The following is a 20,132-nucleotide window of genomic DNA, read 5'->3' as shown; positions in this document are numbered from 1 at the left end:
GCTTAAATTAAGTGCTACTATTTGTAAAGCAACCAGAGATGTCTGAAGCATATAAGCTGTCTTAGTAAGTGTTAAATGAAACTGCATGGATTTTTTGTATGTGATGCAGAATGTATGAAAATGTGATCAAGTGCTGGAGTCCTGGCTCTGCTGTTTATCAGCTGAGTGGCCTTGGACAAATCACTTCACCTCTCTGAGCCTGTTTCCTCCTCCGTACACTGGTGATACTAATGGTTCCTTGCTCTCTGAGAGTCAGTGAAACTACCGAGGTGGGCACTTAGCTGTGTAATCGTTCACTGTTGACCCAGTTATCATCATTTATAGAGGCTTTTGGAGACTGGTGGAGGAGGGGTCCATTTCTCCTTGGGTTCACACGGTCCCAGCCTCGGGCTGCGTGCGCCTGCGCACTGACTCCTCCAGGTCCCGCGCTTCCCGGTAGGTGGCGCTGTTGGCGCTGCGGCGCTGCGGCTGAGCCGCGTGCCCCGCCGCTCCTGCGCCTGCGCAATGACCTCCTCCAGGTCCCGCGCGTCTCAGTAGGCGGCGCTGTCGGCGCCGCGGGGACGGGGCTGAGCTAGGAGTCCCCGCCCGTCCGCACCTCCCGAAAGTGAGTGTGTGTGTGGTGGTGGTGTCAGCTGCTGGGTCGAAGGTATGTCCTGTTACTTTTACTGCCACCACCACCACCACCACCACCACCAGCAGCATCACCATGATCACCTCACAATTTTCGGGTTCAAGTCCAGGTTCTGTAACGTTGTGGCTGTGTGATCCAGGGAAGGCAGTTCACCCCTCTGAGCCTCAGTTTCTGCATCTGTAAAATGGGACAGGAACACCTCCGCCTTGCCGGATTACATGAGAGAGTATGTGTAAAATACCTCACCCAGAAGATGGTCAGTAAGTGGCTTTTATTAATATTTTTCTTTATTATGATGCCATGACCTGCTAAGGGGGTCCTGAGGGGCAACCAAGCCCCTAATGCAGTTAAACCGTAGCGTGTTCACTTACAAAGATATGGTATGGTGCATGTCGACAGTAACACCCCAGAAAATGTCGTGCATTTTGGCTGTTCTTCCTTGCTCTGTGACTCTGGGCACGTGTCTTCTCCCTGCTGGGCCTCAGTTTCCACATCTGTAAAGTCAGGAGATTGGACATTTCAGAGGTCCCTCTCAGCTCTGTCCATCGACAGTGGACACCTGTCGTTGCAACCAGTCCCTGGTTTGTATTCATAATTCCAGTGAAATCAACACTCCACCCAGAAGTGGCCACATCATTTTCTCCTGTGACACCTAACGGAACGACCCGTGCAAAGCCTTAGCTCAGGGCCTGGCACCTACAGGGCAGTATGATGATGATCAATGCTTAATCAGCTCTCAGTCAAGCCCGGGGAGGATTGTCTGGTAGGTGAGTCATTCAGCTCCACTTTGCTGAGCACTTATTAGGTGCGAGGTCCTGGGCTCTGCTTAGGGGACCCTGCAGGGACAAGACAGATAATGCTGCACCTTCCAAGGGGCTCACAGTCCACTGGAAGAGATCTAGATGGGAGGTGGGGCAGCGAGAACCCGTCTGAGGAGGTGACATTTGAGCTGAGATCTGAAAGGGAGCTGTAGCTGTAGCTGGTGCAAAGGCCCTGGGCAGGAGAGAAAGCAGCATGTTCTAAGGACAGAGAGAGAGGCCACAGTGGCCAAAGTGTGCTAATCAAGTGGCGAGGACAGTGAGGGATGAAACCTAGCGATGCTGAGGCCAGGGTGAGTTTGGCTTTTGTTTTAGAGCAAAGAAAGTCATAGCTTCTGTTAAGTGGCGGCTGACAGAGCCAATTCACAGTTTAAAAAACTGTTAGCTAGCATCTCCATGGGTCCCCGCCATCCCCTTCCTCGCCCCAACCTCTGCCTCTTCCTGGCTGGGAAAATTGAGCCTTCACCACCTACGTGCTGGGGGGCGGGGTCCCAGGTCTCTGCGAAAGTCATGGGCCTCTTAGGGAAGTGTTCATTCACACCCCCCTCACAATTTCAGTCATCACTCCAGGAGCCTTCACAGACCCCCAGTAGCCCACCCAGGAAGCCGGGAATTACTTGGCCCCTACTGGCACCAAGGGATCCCCCTCCATCCCCGCTGGCCGCTCTAGACCACAGCTCCAGATGAAGGCTAACTTTGCAGTGCCCGTGGCCAGCTGTGGCTCGGCTGCACCCACTGGCCAGCAGGCCTGCTGCTGGGCAGACAGGAATCTCGGCCAGTGGCTGAGGGCTGAGAGTGGCTGTGCCCATGGCAACGGTCATCTGAGGGGAAGGGCTTCCTCCCCACCTGGCCTCAGGTTTCTGCCACAGGGAGAATTCCAGAAGAGCCTCATTGAACGTCGCTGGCAGGGCGGGGCCTCCAGTCTCTGGGAGGAAGCCAGCTCTTTGTGGGACAGAGGTGGACAAACCAGCTGATTGTCTCCTGTCGCCAGGGCTTCTAGGTAAATGTGGGGTGGCGGGGTGATCTCCTGAGGGGCCTGCTGTCCACCGGGACAGGCTCCCAGAGGAAGACCATCAGCCTTCACCCTCCCAGCTATGTGACGTTGGGCAGATCCCTTGACCTCTCTGAGTGTGCTTCCTCTCCTGTAGCTGGGAGGGATGTGTGAGTGCAGACCAGTACACAGCAGGTACTGCATAAATGCACACCTGCCACCCCTGGTCCTCCCCTCTGCCCGCCCCTGACCTCTTCCCTCAATTGTTTCTTCTCATCACAACTTGAGCCTGTATGTGGCTCTCGCAGGAGAAAGAGGAAAAAGGCCAAGCAGAATTACTCACCCCCCAACCCATACACTCTGATCTCATCCAGGTGGGCGCAAACAGAGCTCCCCATGTCAGAGGTGAGAGGACTAAGGCACACAGGGTAGGGCCAGGTGGCTGCTAGATGCGCCGGGGAGTGCCATTTGAATTCATATGGTCCTGGGTTCAAATCTTGACTGCATCACTGGCAGGTACCTCAGGCTTTCCCTCAGTTTTTCCGTCTTTGAAAAGGATCTGGAGAAGGCCCACCCCTCTGAGGGTTGTGGGGAGGAGGGGATGAGATGGCCCAGGCCTGCAGGAATCCAGCCCCATGTGGTGGTTTTGGCTGCATCCTTAACTCGGAGGACCACTCCAGGCCCCCAGGAACCTGGACACCACCTCTTGGCCGAAGAGGAGTTCTGGAGCTGTGAGGTCACCAACTGGACCAAGGGGGCGCCCATGGAGGAGAAAGAGGGGAGAGGGCAGAGGCAGAAAGGCATGGGGCGTGGGGAGGGAGAGGAAAGAAGTTTCTGCCTGAGAGTGGGGGAGAGATCCGCGCCAGGGGTGCTGGGCTCAGTAGTTCTCTGTAAAATGGAGGCGCTAATGCCAACCTTACAAGATTCCTGGGAGGGAAGATGTGAGCTGGCATCAGGGAGCCGACTGGGTAAACATGAGAGTGCTCAGACGGGGGTTTGAATCCATCTTGGTGGGGGAGGCACGGTGACCTCATGGGACTATTTACTGAGCAGTTACTGTGTCCGGCACTGCCCAGCCCTCCCGAGCCCGATCGTGTTTAATCTCCTCAACCATGTGAGGTAGGGGCTGTTACCACCCCCACTTTATAGATGAAGAACTGAAGCTCAGAGAAGCAGGGTCACCTGCCTGAGGTCACACAGCTTAGAAATGTGGTAGAGCCACCCTGAGATCCTTTGGACTCCAAAGACCACCTTTTTTTTTTTTTTATCTTTTATAACAGCTCTATTGAAATACAATTCACAAACCATGCAGTTCACTCATTTAAAGCGTACGATTCAATGGCTTTTTAAATTTTATTATATTTTAAATTATATTTTGTCTTTTGATGGAGGTACTGGGGATTGAACCCAGTACCTTGTGTCTGCTAAGCATGCACTCTACCACTGAGCTACACCCTGCCCTCCATGGTTTTTAGCATATTCACAGATAGATGGAATTATTATCACTGTCAATTCTAGAACGTCTTCATCATCCTAAAAGGATGATGCTTCAGACTTCCTCTCTCCCCAGTCGCTTGCAACCACGTGTGTACTTTCTGTCTCAGTTTGCGTCTCCTGGACGTTTCACATACATAGGATCATACAGTATGTGGCCTTCGATGTCTGCCTACTTTCACTCAGCATCATGTTTTCAAGGCTACCCCGGGTTGTAGCCGAGTCAGCACTTCATCCTTTTTATTGTTGAGTAATGTTCTTCGGTATAGATGTTCCGCATATTTCTTCGATGTACCATGTTTTATTTATCCGTTCATCATTTGAGTTGTTTCCACTTTGGGCTGTTATGAATAATGCTGCTGTGAACATTTATATACAAGTTTTTTTGTGTGTGTTCATGTTTTCATTTCTCTTGGCTGTATCCTTAGGAGTGGAATTGCTGGGTCATATGGTAAATCTATATTTAACTTTTTGAGGAACTGCCAACCTTCCCCACAATGGCTGTCCCATTTGACATTCCCACGAGCAGTGTCTGAGTGCCCGTCTTCTCCATGTCCTTGCTAACACGTTATGATCTGTCTTTTTGAGACCATATCCTTTCTGACTGTGCTGCGCTACACAGCCGGCTGGGTTTGGGTTCAAATCCTGCCAGCTATAGGATCTCAGGCACGTGGCCTCTCTGTCTCCTTTTACAGAAAATGGCATAAGAATTTCTCCCTTCGTGGCTGTCAGGAGATGAATTGGCAGCATCAGGGCTATGCCAACTGTAAAGTGAGGGGCACATGTCTTATTTTTATAATTAGGTGCCCGGGTTATGGGAACAGATGCACCCAGTGTGAAGTCCCTGAGATGTGGACCCTTCTGGCTCACCAGTCTCTCTCCAGTGCCTGGCACTGATTCTGGTATACAGTAGGTGCTTGCTAAGTGCAGACCCTCAGTGCCGCCCAGGAACCTCCCTTAGTGGAAGTGGCTAAGCCCCCTTCCCCCTTCGGGGACCCTGGTACCCACGTGGGGCAGGGCACTGTGCCCGCCTGTAGCCTCTGCAGGACTCCCCGCCCGTGGTAACATTTTTTCCTCCCCTAAGAGGAAAAGTTCTTTCCATCAAGAGTGTCTGGCCCTTCCAGAGGCTGGAGTGTTTCACCAGCGACAAAAACAGTCAAATAATGGCAGTCACATCCTTGCGGTGGCCCTTGTTCATATTTAGTCAAACCAGCGAGTCTTTCCTGGGTGCCCCGAGCCCCTCACTTTCTCTTCCTACTCATCCCTTCCCTGCAAGACAGACCTGCTTTCAATCAACCAGTATTTCCCCCCTCCCCCAATTTTTCTTTTATTGTGGTAAAATACACCGAACGCAATTTGCCATCTTAAGCCACTTGTAAGTGGCCAGCTCAGTGGCATTAAATACATTCACATTGCTCTCCAACCGTCACCACCACCCATCTCCAGAACTCTTTTCATCTTGCAAAACTGAAACTTTGTGCCCATCAAACTCTAACTCTGTTCCCCAACTCCCTCCAGTTCAATCGACCAGTATTTTAAAAGTACCTCCTCCATGCCAGGGGCTGGTTCTGCAGCTGCAAACAAGACAGACAAGTTCCTTGCCGCATGGAAACTGATACCCATTTTTCAGATGGGAAGACTGAGGTGCTGAGAGGGAGAGGCTCTTGCTCACAGCTCCCACCTAATCTGTGGCTAAACAGAGTTTGAACACAGGTATCTGGCACAGAGGCCAAGGTCCAGCCTCCTGGCCCGAGATGAGGCACTGCCGTACAGGAGGGCCTCAGTTTCTCAATCTGTGAAATGGGGGACAGGAGGGAGTTAGGTTTGCAACACTGATGCTGAGGGCTCATGCCTCGTCCCCCTCACTTTGGAGAAGAGCAAACACCATCCTTGACTCCATCTCTTCCCGTCCCCTCCGTCAGCCTCCTAGTGACCTGAATTAGCGCCATCATTTTCTTTTCATCTGAGAAGGTCCTTTCTGCAGAAATGGGCCCCAGCTAGTTATTCTCATGACTCCTCAGCTTCCTAGCCTGGCCCAGCCCCAGCCCCAGCCCAGAAGGCCCCCAATAGACAGACTTTCCACCAGGGAGGGATGAGGGGCCCTCTGTTTACCTTCTCAGCCAGACAGCTGCCTGTCTGCACTGTTGAAGATCCTGGAAACCCAAAGGGGAAAGTTTCTCTTCCTCACCTCCTCAAGGAGGGAGCTTTGGGGAGCCTACACTCCTCTCTGAGCCTCAGTTTCCCATCTGTAAAATGGGTACAGCAGTCCCTCCCTGACAATCCTTGGGAAGAAGGTTTACTTGACTCCCTTCCCCACCCCCATGCTCAGTGAGTTCATTTTCAAGGTTCATTTTTTCATAAATATTTCACACTGGTGATTTGAACACATCATTTCCATTAAGTTTATCTATCTCCAACAGTTCCAAAATTCCACTTCCTAGCTGCCGAACCAGCACCCTACGGGAGCTATTTCTACTTGCAATCTGAGAAGTAAAGGCCTACCCCCACTGTCTTCCCAATGGGAGAGTCACCTCAGTTTAGTAAAAGCAACTGATTTTAAGAGGGCTAAGAATGTTCTTTGGGCTCTACGCAGACCTGATGCCCTCAGCATCTTCACCGTGTGAGGTGAAGGGAGGCACTGAGGCACAGAGAAGGGACGGACTGCTCAGCTGGTGAGTCACAGAGCCAGGGCCTGGGCTCAGGAGGTCTGGCTCCAGGCTTCCAACCACTCCCGGCAGAAGTGAGGTGCCCATCCCATGGAGGTAATCAAGTGTCTGGGGTGGCAGGTGAGACAGCTGGGATGATCACCTAATCAGTGCCAGGCTCCCTGCTAGGCGCTGGGTAAGGAGGTGACCTTAAAAGGAACTCACATAGAGTTGGTCTGGACCAGCAACTGCGTGTAACTCAGATGCCTCCCCTACTGGACGTGGAGCTAGCACACACCTGTCTGAATTGTCTGCTGGATGAATGAGCGAGCGAAGGCGTGGAGGAGTCAGCCAGGTGCCCATTCTCAGATGAGGAAGCCGCCTGGCGAGCCGGGAGCTCGTGATCTCGGGGGTTCCTTCCACGGAGCGCCTGCCCCTCTACCCGGGACGATGCAGTCCCTTTTCCAGGTGAGGACGCGGAAGCCCCGCCCCCGCCCCCCCCGCAGGGGCCGCGGGGCGCGGGCGTGGGGTGGGCTCGGCTCCAGCCGGGTGGGCGGGGTGCGGCCCGGGGGCGGCGCGCGGCGGTGGAACCCGAGCCCGGGGAGGAGGGACGCGGCGGGCAGGCGGGCGCGGGGCCGGCCGCCGGGATTCAGGAAGCGCCGCGCTCCCGGCCGCCGGCGCCGAGCCCTCCCGGAGGTGAGTGGGGCCTGGGCCTTCGGGGTGGGGACCCCGGGAGGGACGGCCCAGCCGAGGGTCCCCGCGCGCCACCGGGGACATCCAGGAGGCTCGGGGGTGCCGCCTGGGGCGCGGGACCCCGCGAGCGACCCTTGGGCCGGGCACCACCTCTCTGGGCTTCCGTTTTATTATCTGCGAAATGGGTGCCCACGTGGGCTCTGGGGATGCAAGTCTGGGAGAGGGAGGTCCCGGGTCCCGCACGACCCAGGGCCAGGAACCAAACTCAGGCGACCCAGGGCCAGGAACCAAACTCAGGAGGCCCTGCAGCCCACCTCGGGGTCACCTCCTTTTCCGGGGGCCTGAGGTTTGCCCTCTGCCCCGGGGAGGGAATTGGGAGTCTGGAGCTTCCAAAGGCCACTTCTTGGTTACTGAATCCCGGAGAGATGACTCTTGGGCAGGAAAATCTTTAACCTCCCCTCTGGCTCTGCCCTGGAGACTCCTGGGAGGTCTCCGAGGACAGGCAGCACCCTCCCACCCTCCCCACGTGCCTGGCGATCCCAACCACAGACATCCTGATTGAGCTACCACCACCCCAACCCGGTCCAGCCCCAGGAGTTTTCTCCATCTTTCCTCCTCATTTTGCCGACGAGGAAACTGAAGCTAAGGTCGGGGATGTAGCCAAGTGGAATTTAAACCCAGGGCTGTCCAGCTCCAAAGCCGTCCCTACCTCTTGCCCAGGGGGTGCCCTGGAAGTTACCAAGGAGGGGGTGGGCTTCCGGCTGCTGAGTGCCTGGAACGAAGGCTTCTACTGGGGGTAGGGGTTGGGGGTGTGATGTCATGTGTGAGCCTTGATCTGGGATGCTAAGACCTGCTGGAGGGTTTAAGCTTTGCCACTGTATATCTGGCGCGAGGATGGTGGGGAGGTGGGGGGTTTAACTTGGTGAAGAGGTGGCCTCTTTAGAGAGGTGAGGGAGGAGGGTCAGGCCTGGGTCATCTGCGCGGTTAAAAGTGGGATCTGCACGGGCCTGAACCCCCACTCTGCTACCACACTGTGGTGTGACCTTGGGCTGCTCATCTGTAAAGTGGAGGCAGGCTGAGGGTGACCCCTGGGGCTTGGACCATCTGATGCTTCTTCTGGTGGTTGTTGCCTGAAACACCTTCTTAATGGAAGGGGTGAAGAAAGGTAATTCACCACGTCCACATTTCTCTTGATCCTTCAGTTTGAATAACTGTGGGAACCAGAAAGGCTAGGGACCCCTCTTTCCCACCTTTATTGGTAAATCGGAGGAAGGAGGGGCTCCCAAGACAAATGACAAATGGTGGTCATGGGCCTATCCGGTTCACATTTGTGAAAGCAGGGTGGAGTCATTTTGAAATGGAGTATTTCCAGGTTTAGGGAATGGGCACCTGAGGGAAAAGGGTGAGAGGGAGAGAGGGAGAGAGAGCTCCAGTGAAGATGCGTGGGATTCCCCAAGCTAAACCCAGACCAGATGCTGTGGACACCCCTCTCACATCATCAGGTGTGAGCCCGGCCTCAGCCATTTCCTCTTTTGTCCATCAGACCCTCCTGGGAAGCTGCCGTGTACCAGCCCTGGGCTGGGCACTGAGGCACCGTGGATCCCAGCTTAGCTCTGGCCCGAGGTGGGCGTGAACTGGGTGGTCCAAGAAAGGCAGCGAGATGGGAGGAAGGGCTGCCTATCCCCCAACCCCAGCTGCCCACCCCCACCCTGGGTTGCCCCTCATGCCAACTGTGGCCTCCAAGCAGGCAACACCCATGCCCGACCTGTGGGCACCCAGCAAGGGAGCACATATGGTAGATGCTCGGAAGTGTGTGCTGTCGATGAATGAAGGCCAGGAGAATGTGCTGTCGGTGGGACTGGGACGGGATCAGGGAAGGCTTGATCAAGGTGATGTTTCAGCTTTACCTTGAGGAATAAATGTAGATGTCAGGGAAAGAGCATTCAGGTAGAGGCCCTGACTTCTACTCATCACCAGGTGGTAAAACTCAGGTTTGTAGAGCTGAGAAATTGTCCTGTTTGGAGTGTGTGACGTGAACAGGAAGGACAAGGGATCAGACAGGCAGGGGCTGGGGCAGACCCCGAAGCTTTAAAAGTCTGGGCTGGGAGGGATATGCAGATGTGTGGTCTGGAAAGGTCTGCAGAGTGGGGGCCAAGCAGGGAGGCGGGTCCCCAGCCTGGGGAAGTCATCCAGGAGAGAGGTGTGAGGCCCCAGGTACCAGAGAGAGGCGGCTAGAAGATGTGGGAGGAAGAGAAATGTGCAAGCCTTGACCTCACTGCTCCCGGCACATGGTGCTCAGTGAATCCCTGTTGCACGGTTGAGTGACTGAACACGTGGTTTGGAGAGGGCCAGAGTCCTTTGAGGTCCTTCATGTCCTCCTAGGAGGGAGGGGGCCATGTGGAGGGGCCGGCTCTACCCCTCACAGGTCCCCAACCTGCTGTCTGCCTCCGCCTCTCCCATTCAACTCTGGGAAAGCCACTCTAGGCTCCTCCCCAATTCACGGGGACCTGGGGACCAGGTCCTCTTCTTGTCACACACAAGATCTGGGGAGCCAAGGGAACATTTCATGCCAGCGGGCCCTCTGGAATTCTCCGCATCATCAAGTTGGGATGGAATTCACCTGTTAAAGATTAATTCCGGTCTCTCAAGATACTTGTGGTCCTGGGCCCTGCAGCTGCCACTCTGAACTCTCGATGCAACATTTCATCTGGCTTCAGCCAAGCCTGGGCTGCATTAGTGGTCATTACGATGGTAGCGAGCATTTATTGAGCACTTACTCTGCCAGGCACTGAGTCAAACACTCAGGACATTTAGATGCAAAGTTATGATTGTGCTCATTTTTGAGAGGGAGGAACTGAGGGTCAGGGTGGTGCAGTCACTTGCCCAGGGTCCCTCCGCTGGGAAGAGCCTGACAGGGATCTGAACTCCATTTATCTGATTCTAAAATCCATGCCCTTAACTGCCACGGTGGTCTGTCCCTGCTTGTCTAGACTCAAGGTCATGGGAAGATAGTCTGCAGTTTAGAGATAAAAATCTGAATTGCTCTGACAGGCCTGGGCTTAAATCCTAGACCTGCTTCCTCCTCCCCAGGGGAGCTTGGGCAGGCCACCTTGTCTCTCTGAACCTCAGTTTCCTCATCCGTCAGATCGGGTTCTCAGTTCTCTCTTTGGAAAGACAGTCCAAGGCACACGGATGGAGCCCTGAGCTCATCTTCTTCCTCATCCTGTCCCTGGCCTGTTTCAGGGCGTGTTTTCCTCCAGGTCATCCTGGGGCACCCTCCAGGAGCCCCTCTGTGCCAGGCGGGCGGGCAGGAGGTAGCAGGGGCAAAGCCAGACTTGCATTCGGACAAGGGACGTTGCCTTTTAAGCTGTGAAATATTTACAGGCATTGACTGAGCGCCAGAAGCCGTCCAAGTTTCCTACTTTCCTGATTTAATGCTGAAAAACAGGGCCAGAGCCTGCCTACCTGGTTCCAATCCCAGCTGTCAATAAATTTGCTCACTCCTTGGGCCTTGGTTTCCTCATCTGTAAAATGGGATAATGATAGCATTGGCTTCGTGGGGTGACTGTGGACAGTCTCCAGAGCAACACTGACTGCTTGGAATGTAACGGGTGTCTGTTCACCTTGTTGGTGTCACAGCATCACCCCCGCTGGAGGTGGGCAAGGGGAGGAATGTTGAATCCCATTTGACAGATGAGTAAACTGAGGCTCCGAGAGAGAAGTGGTTTGCCTAAGGATGTCCCACTGGCTATGGAAGTGCTAGACCCGGAAGCCAGATCCCAGTGACTCTGGTCACTGGACCCTGAAAACCCCAGTGGCTGGCTCAACCTCCTTCCTGGAAAGCCCCTAAGACTCTCCCCTCTTGGAGTCTGACCCACTTCCATTCACATCCCAGCTTGGTCACTCCCTGCTGTGTGACTTCAGGAGGTGGGCTTAACCTCTCTGTTCCTGGGGCTGCCGCTCGGGGTTTACTGGTCTTGAGAGCACTGCCAGTTGAGGTGGGGATTCGGGTTATTCTGGCTGCCATTCCTGCCCCAGCCTGGACTCCCCCTGCCTTGGGTGCCCTTGGGTCCCGTGAGCTGTCACCCTGGCCGATCAGGAATGAGGAAGGGAGGCCATGCCCTCATTTTCACTGTGACTCTGACTTCTTTCCCGCCTCTGAGCCCCTTCCTGGCCATTGGCTTCTCCTTTCTGCCCCGAGCCCTGCCCGCTGCTGGCTGTGTGACCCCAAGCAGGCCACTGCACTTCTCTGAGCATGTTTCATCATCAGTGAGGGACGGTTACAGACACCATGCTGGGGGCATGGGAGGCCCCCCAGAAACGCTCACAGGTCCGCTGCAGATGAGGTCAGAGGGTGGGAAAGGCCACAGAAGGAGGTGGGGGCGTTGGGGGCAGACAGGAGGGCCATTGACCAAAAGGGAGTGCTTATTTTTCTTTGGGTGGTGAGTAACGGCTGCCCCTCCTGCCCCCACCCTGCCCGCCCGCCGCACAAAGGGCTTCTCAGTCTCAGTGGACATCTGTTTTTCCCTGAGGGTGGAGTGGCCTGGCCTCCTCCCAGCTGACCCGGAGGGCTGACCATCTTCTGAGACAGCTCCTCAAGAGTGTGTATGGGGAGACCCCAGGGGGCAAGGGGCCAGTCAGCCTCAGGTAGGGACCTGTTGGCCGGGTTCATTCCTGTCCCTGTGCCCCTTGGCAGAGAGGAGGGGCTCAGGAAAACCTGTGGATGGAGCGAATGGATGCAGGAAGGAAGGAGTGGTTGAACAGCTGGCAACAAGGCAGGGGCATCAGGAGAACCCACCTGCTCAGGGTCAGACTTGGGCTTGGGCTAGTGTCCTTGCCTCTCCAAGCCTCACTTTCCTCATCTGCAAAATGGACTCATAGCTGTCTCCCTCACAGGGGGCATTGCACCTCACAGGTCAGAGAGCCCAGCAAGCAGTAGGTGTTCAGTAAATTATCTGTTAAAGGATGGGAGGGAGGAAATTAGCTAGCAAGTTAGTTGGGTGGAGGTTCGGCTTCGGTGATCTGAACCCGAGGAGAATGACTTAACTGTCTTGGATTCCTTTAGTTTGTATCCATGAGTTCATTCATTTGTTTGTTCATTTCTTCATTTATGCATTCAGCAAGTGTATCTTGAACAGCTACTTTGTGCCAGGCCCTGTTCTCGGCACTGGGGACTCAGTGGTGAATGGAGTGGAAGAGGTCCCTGCCCTCCTGGAGCTTGTGTCCGAGTCCCCATCTCTTGGGGCTGCCCTTTATGGGGCTCTGACGCCCACAATGACCGAACAACCCAGCAGCACGTGCTGTGATTCGCTCCCTTTTAGGAACGAGGAGACTGAGGCTCAGATTGGTGAAGCGATCCACCTGGGGTCACACAGCTCTAAGTGGCAAAGCCACGATTCAGACTCCCAGTCTGCGCTGCTCTGCCCCGTGAGCTCAGGGTGTGGGTGTGGCATTTAGAAGGGGAGCCCCAGGGAGAGGGCTTCATAGACCCTGAAGCGATGAACTCACACGGGTTTAAAAGCAGGTGGTTGGAATCCTGCCACCTTCCCTTCCTGTTGAGTTGTGACCTCAGCTGGGTCTCTTGGTCTCTCCGAGCCTCAGTTTGCTCATCTGTGAGATGGCGATGGCAGCGCAGCCTACCTCACAGGAGAGGGAAACAGGAGCATCCTCAGCGCGTGCTCAGTGTTGGATAACTGTCAGCCCCTCACCTCCATCCTCCCTTGATGTTTCTTCCTCTGAGAACGGGGGCAGTAATGTCTAGGTAAGTTCTAGAGTTCCTATTTGGATTAAAGCAGATAGGAGGTGCTGTGTGACATTTACCAGTGGGGTGGTCACTGCTAATGTGAGCTTTCAGGCTTAGTCTCAGCCATAATTTTTTGGGGGGAGAAGGGGGAGATTTGTTTACTTATTTATTTATTTATTAACGGAGATCCTGGGGATTGAACCCAGAGCCTCATGCATGCTCGGGCATGCGCTCTACCACTGAGCTATACCCTAACCCCCCTCAGTCATAATTCTAAGCAGTTAGCCAGAGACAGCAGCCTACTGTTGGCACAGGCTGGTAGTGAGGCGGGCTGGGGCAGAGAGAGGATCTCCAACTGGTTTTCTGCTGCCTGGGGCGCCCTTCCCCCGCTCCTGCCCTTCCCGTTCCTTCCACAGATGTCTGCTCTCTTCCCTGACTTGGTAACCTCAGGACTTTTGCACAGGGGAGTGTGGCCACAGGGGTGTGTGCGTATAGGTAGATGGGTGTCCTGTCCCCTCCAGGCCTCAGTCTCCCAGCTGGGAAATGGCTGGAACGGAAGAGAGATGGAAATGAGGAGGGGAGAAAATGCTTTCAGAAAGTGAGGTCTCCGGGCAAAGTCATGAGCCTTGGCCTTGGAGCCAGGATGTCTGGGTCCCAGTGCCTGCTCCGCCCTACCCTCTCTGGGCCGTGTCTCCCCAGCTGTAAACTGAGGGAAGGTTAACAATGAAAAGGCAGCTGCCATTTATTGAACACTTACGCTGCACCGAGCGCTGCCTGAAACTTGAATCATCAATTCAATCAAGTCTCTGCCGTTATCATTCAGTCCTCACAACAGCCCTTTGGTGCAGGAGCTACCATTTGATTTTTTAATTTAAAGCATGAATGTCCAACCAGTAATTATAAAGCAAATATGGGTTCACCACTCCCAGGTGGCAGTAATTATTTCCCCCATTTTACAGATGAGGAACTGAGGCCCAGAGAGAAGTGGTTTGCTCCAGGCTGCCCCACCAGAAAGTGGCAGGTGGAGAACAGAACATAGATTGGGTGATTTCTGAGGCTGCAGACTCCTCTCCGGGTGGGTCTCTGTGGCTCTGACTGTCCCCCAGGAGAGGGGCTGGGCTAGGCAGAAGGGGGTCCTAGGATTTGAGGCCTCCATCCTCCTGGTCTGGAGCTGGGGAGCATCACACTCTGACAAGGGCTGAGTCTGAGAGGGTGGGTTCCTAGGCTATGCTTTGCTGGGAGTGGGTGAGGCAAGGGACGAGGGAGCCGGAGCCTCCCGGGACAGGGACTTCATGTCCTTGAGCTCCTGCTGTGTGCCAGTCCCTGTGCTGGACCCTTTAGGTGCACGTCTAACCTGGCGATGTTCCCACGTTGCACCCAGGAAACTGAGGCTCAGGGTAGGGAAGTGGCTTGTTCAAGGTTCACCAATAATCTCAAGAGTTATTGAGATGTAATTCACATGCAACTCACCCTTTCAAAATGTACACTTCAGTGGTTTTGTAGAGTGTTCAGAGTTCTACAGACATCCCCACTGTCTAGTTCCAGTACATTTTTGTCACCCCAGGAATGAACCCGGACCCATTAGCAGTCACTGCCACCCCACCGCCCTCAGCCCCTGGCAACCACTAATCTGCTTTCTGTTTCTAAGGATGTGCCAATTCTGGATGTTTCCTGTAAATGGGATCCTATCGTAGGTGGCCTTTTGTGTTGTTGTTTAAGAGGTGCGTGCTCTTAAACCACTCAGCCACATAGCCTCCCCGTGGCTTCCACCTGGGGGCTGGGGACTCTCGGAAGCGATGGGTGCCCATGGAAGCTCAGAGGGCCGGAATCCCTCCAGCCAAGGACTTGAAGAATGACCGAGTGACTGCTGTCCGTGGTCACACTGGCCTTGCCCTCTAGGGGCCTGGTGAGTCACCCTCCGATCCTGCCCCGCCTGGGTGGTGTGAGCTTGAGGGGGGCCTCTTCCTGGGTGAGGGCACCCGACAGGACACTGGAGCTCTGTCAGCCCTGGACAGACAGCCACTGTGCAGCAAACAGGAAGCGGGCTGGGCCGAGACCTGCTAGGTAAACACAGGCTGGCTGGGGAAGGTGCCTGGCGTGGCGTGATGCCCCTGCTGCTGCCACCCACCGGAGCCTGGGGAGCTTCAGGCAGCCTGGCAGGCAGTGGGTTTTGCCTGGCCAAGGGCCTGAGCACTCAGCAGTGGCTGCTGTGGGGTGGCTGCCAGGGTCCCAGGCTCTGGGCCCAGCCACTCCGCCCTCCCTGGTGGTCATGCCTTCCTTGGTCCTCTGTCTGTCTGTTCATCCATCTTCTAATAATCATAACACAATACTGATAATGCTGACCCCAGCCATCCTTTACTGGGCATGTGCTGCCTGCCAGGCAGTGGACTCTGTTTTATACCCTCTCTCATTTAACCTTCACAGCAATCCCGAGGTAGGGGCTCAATCATCACCTATTTACAGGCACAGAGAGGCCAAGTGACTCACCCAAGGTCACACAGCTGGTGAGTGGGCAGTCGCCCTCCGGGCCCATGGTCTGCACTGCCCACCCTGAACCACTCTCCCTCCACCCCCATCTTTACCCTTTTCTTCTCGAGTCCCCTGGTCCTTGTAAAGTATCCATTGAAGGCATAGTTCCTGGGGCCTCATGGGCTCCTAGACCTGCTTCAGCCTCTCAGGAGCCGGGCAACCTTGTAAGAGTGACTCCACCTCTCTAAGCCTCAGTTTCCTCACTTGGAAAGTGGAGGGGTTGGGCGGAGCTGGTGTTTCCTCCCTCGACACCAGCAAACCTCGGGATCCCGTCCTCCTAGACGCCCCCACATCATCCCTCCAAGACTGATCTGGAATAGCAGATACTCACAGTCATGTCTATTCCAGGCTATGGCAAGAAGTGGGGGCCCCGAAGTTTGGACAAAGATCCCCAGGATGGAGGGAGGAGGAAGTACACTGAGTCGGTCTGGGAGCTCAGAACCTCCCCCTGGTCTACCTGTCTTCCCTGTACCTGTCTCCTTCCCACCTACCCATCCACCCGCCCGCTCACACATCTCTTCGTCCTTCCTGCCTTTCTTCTCCCGGTGCCTCCGGCCACACCGTTCCTTGAGGCTCCCTGCACTTCCCCAGCTCCGTGCTTTTGACCTTGCTGTCTCCTTTGCTTTTTTTATCCCATTCCACTTGTCAAGCCCCAGTTCAGCTACTCCTCCTCCTTGCAGCCTCTCCCTGTGCCCGGGAGGATGACTGCTGCTTCCTCCTGTGTGCACCCTTCCAGAACTTCAGAGCCTTACAGTTTAAGAAAGCAAATATTTACTGATGCCTCGGCACAGTGCTGAATGCTGGGGAGACAGTGGGCACAAAATAGTCCCTCCTTCATGGAACTAAAATGCCAGAGGAGAAGAGGGAAGATGGATAAAAAAATGATCTAAGTAAAGGTCAGAGTTTAACCGTGAAATGCTATTAAAGGAAGGCACAGTTTGCTCTAAGAGTGAACACAAGGGAGCTGGTTTAGACTAGGGGTGGGGGCCAGGGTGGCTGGTTAAGATGACCCCCCCAAAGAATGGGAGCCAGTGGAGGAAGAGCATCCCCAGTGGAGGGAACAGCCCAGGCAGAGGCCTGGCGTGGGGAAAGCCATCTGCCTTCCCTCCTGGACTGAGTTCCCTGAGCTTCCACTCTTCTATGCTTCTCCAGGCGCCCTGCAGACAGGTGGCACTCAGCAGACGCCTGTGGGAGTGCATCGATCCCAGGTCCCTGGAATTCTTCCCCCTGGGGTGGAGCAGCCCCTGCACGCCTGAACTTGCCCCCAGATTTAAGCAGCTTTCCTTGGTCACGTAATCAGGAGGATGGGATTTGCCAAGTACGTGGCAGGGTTTCCATGAGATCAGGCAAAGCCACGGGGGTGGGGTGGGTAACACAGTGAGGACGGCCCCGTCTTCCAGCCCTCTGCATGGGGATGGGGGGGTGGAGCAGGAGACCTCCACTCCACCCCACTCCTGTGGAATCTGGGATTCGCAGGGAGAAGGCATCTCCCATTCAAGTAATCTTGTGGTTTGCTGTTTATTGAATTATACTCAATTCATATAATCCTCACAATGACCCAGATAAGTTCCCCAAGGGCAGGCGAGGCTCAGAGAGGCTATGTAACTTGCTCAGGCTCACCCAGCTTATGAGCTGTGGGTCTGGGAGCCAACACCGCCCCCCCCCCGATCTGTCTGACGTCAGAATGCACGTTCTTTCCGTGTCCTGCTAGCTAGCTCCTACCAGGTGCCCCTCCCTGGGGGAGGGAGTGGGTTTGGCTGGCCTGACTGAGTCCCCAGGGGCCAGCCACATTTCTGGAGAGCCTGGAGTCTGACCCAGGTAGAGAGGAAGGCTTGGGGATCCTGGCTTAGCCCTGTAACTCCTTACCCTGGTCAGGACCCCTGCACCCCTTAACTCGGCCACTCCCAACCCTTCTTGTCAAACCAGCTCTTAATGCCACCAGACATGCTTCAGCTTATTGCTTTGTCTAGCTGTTTCCTCACCAGGTCCACCCCAGGAGGGCAGGAATTCTTTGTCTTGCTTACATCTGTGTCCCCAAGACCTGGTACACAGTAGGTGCTCAGTAAATATTTGTTGAATAAATAAATAGGTGAATGGTTTCTAATCTTGCTCTTTGGGCCCTAAGATTCAGATTCCTGCTCCGTTCATCCTGCCACAACTACCATCTGTGTGTGGACTGCCGTCAGGTGTGTGTGTGTGTGTGTGTGTGTGTATGTGTATTCTAAAAAAAGGGTTTGGATGCTTAATACCAAGATGTTTGGAATCCACTGCGTTAAATGGACACAGTGGTGACACAGTGTGTGGGATGTTCAACCTCATGTGTAAATGCACTTTGTTGAGCCCCGAGGGGTGCCTGGTGCCAGCTGGGTGCTGCCCACTGCAGAGGCATTCCCAGGAGCTCGCAGCGGGCCCACGCGCATGCGTGCACACGGGGAGAGACAGGAAGAAACGTACAGGACATTCACACGCAGAGGAGACACACGAGGACTCTGAGCCTCTCTCCCCGCCCCGCACCCCTCCTTCTCCCTAAGTCTGGCATGGATTTGGAATGTGTAATAACAGCCTACAGGGCAAATTAGAACAGGGAGTGAACTCTCCCCAGCCACAGAGAACAGGGTAGTGTTTGGGGAGGGGATTGCCACAGACTGGCTGTGTGCGTGTGTGTGTGTGTGTGTGTATACACACGTGTACATGCATGGGTGGGGTGGTGTGGAAGGAGTCCAGGGTTAGGAATCTAGAGGCCTTCTTCAAGGCCATTCACTCTCCATGTGGCCTCCCAGGGCATCAGTTTCCTCAGCTGTGAAATGGGACCAGTAGCCCAGCTCTACTCCCCAGACTCTGGGAGATGGGCTGGGGGAGAGGCTGAGAAGGCTTGGTGAATGTTGACATGGTCCGTGAATGCCAGGCTGCAGTGCTACATGTATGTTCCCCGGAGGTGGGAAGACAGTGAGGAGGACAGGTAAACTGGGACTGTATCCTGATGGCGATGATGATTAAAGCATTTATCAAATGTTTATTAGGTACCTGAGAGATAATCTGAGCTGCCTGTTACAGCAGCCTGTGGGATAAAAGCTGTGTTGAGACCTTCAACTTATAGGTAGGGAAACTGAGGTTCAGAGAGGTTAACATGGGCCGGTAGTAATAATCCTTACCTCCCGGGGCTGTTAAACAAGATACTGTAAGAGTTTGGGGTGGTGCCTGGCCTGCAGGCCACACTGTCAACTGAGGGGTTAGCGTAGCCCAGGCTCCACAGCCAACTGCCCGGATTTGAATCGTGATTCTGTCGCTAAGCTGCTGTGTGGCTTCAGGCAAGTCACTTACCCTCTCTGAGCCTCAGTTTCCATATCTGTTGAAAATGAGATTTATAGTAGTACCTACCCCTGGGGCAGGGTTTTTTAACTTCAGCGCTATTGACTGGGTTCGAGATGGATCATTCCTTGTGGTGGGGACTCTCTCATGCCATGCAGGGTGTTTGGTGGCTTCCCTGGCCTTGACTCACTGGATGCCAGTCGCCCTCTCTCCTCTGCACAGTGTGACACCAAACATATCTCCAGACATTGCCCAATGTCCCTGGGGAGCAGAATGGCCCTTGACTGAGAGCCACCAGTCTCGGGTTGCCATGAGGGTTGGATGAGAGTGCACGTGTGAAGCACTGGGGCTGGTCAGAGCAACACAGTCACAGTGATGATGGGGTTTCTGTCATTCTCACTTCGTCATAATTAAAATCCTAATTTTGATCAGCATGTGCCTTGTTCAAGGCTTTGCGCAGCGAATGGGCAGCTGAGGGGGGATTTCAACCTGGGGCTGGCTGACCCCAGACCCCCTGCTCTGGAGCCTCAGAAACCCTGAATGCCGTCATGGTTGAATTTCTTAGAGGAGGGGCTGCAGGCATGGTGGGGGGTTGGAGGGGCCTCCCCGCTGCCTCCTCCAGCCCCTGCAGGACCTCGGAAAGAGTTCAGTAATTAGGAGGGTGTTAACGGCCCAACTCCTCCCTCCTCTTCCCCTGACCTTGGGGTCCCCAATGAGGTGAACAGGACTGTGCCTGGGGAAGTCTAATCTTCGCCCTCAATGCCTGCAGCCCAGTAGACACCCCTCCTTGCCTCAACATACCCCCATTCCTGCAGAACAAAGCCCAGACTCACGCGGCAGCCGCTAGGGGTCTCCGTCTCCCACCTGGCAGGTGGATGGGAACTGATGTCTCCTGAGGTCCTACTAGGTGCCGGCACCCAGTGGGCGCTTCAAATTCCTCAGGTCACTGGCATCTCCCAAGAACTTTACCCATGGTTACCCTGGTTTTACAGGTGGGGGAACTGAGGCCCAGGTAGAGGAAATGATTTGCCCAAGATCACACAGATGATAATGAACCAGGGCCAAGATGGGGACCAGGTACATCTGACTTCAGCACCTGTGCTCCTAACCCGTCCTTCCTCCTTTGACTATAATCATTGACAGCCCCCAATTTAATCCTGGGATCAACACTGGACATGCTTGATCTCATCTAGTTCTTCCTGCAAATGTATGGAAAAGCTATGACAGTTGTACCCATTTTACAGATGAGCAAATGGAGGCTCAGGTAGCTAAAGTGACT

At 54.7% G+C, this 20,132-nt stretch overlaps 1 protein-coding gene across 2 annotated transcripts in view; it reads left to right on the top strand.

Annotated features, from left to right (window-relative positions):
* The first annotated feature begins 6,761 nt into the window (after window positions 1–6,761).
* The window catches only part of TRPV4 (transient receptor potential cation channel subfamily V member 4), a 35,450-nt gene continuing 22,079 nt past the window's right edge, over window positions 6,762–20,132 (top strand). Inside the window, exon 1 of one of the 2 annotated variants that reach the window (XM_072953584.1) lies at window positions 6,762–7,047. The gene's annotated coding sequence lies outside the window, so the exon portion shown is untranslated. Of the gene's footprint in view, window positions 7,048–7,163; window positions 7,276–20,132 lie in introns of those variants that run through there. The other variant, XM_072953583.1, reaches the window with a different exon arrangement.

The sequence above is a fragment of the Vicugna pacos genome, chromosome 32 (assembly GCF_048564905.1).
Source record: "Vicugna pacos chromosome 32, VicPac4, whole genome shotgun sequence".
Classification (NCBI taxonomy): domain Eukaryota; kingdom Metazoa; phylum Chordata; class Mammalia; order Artiodactyla; family Camelidae; genus Vicugna; species Vicugna pacos.
This window is presented reverse-complemented; position numbering and strand designations above follow the sequence as displayed.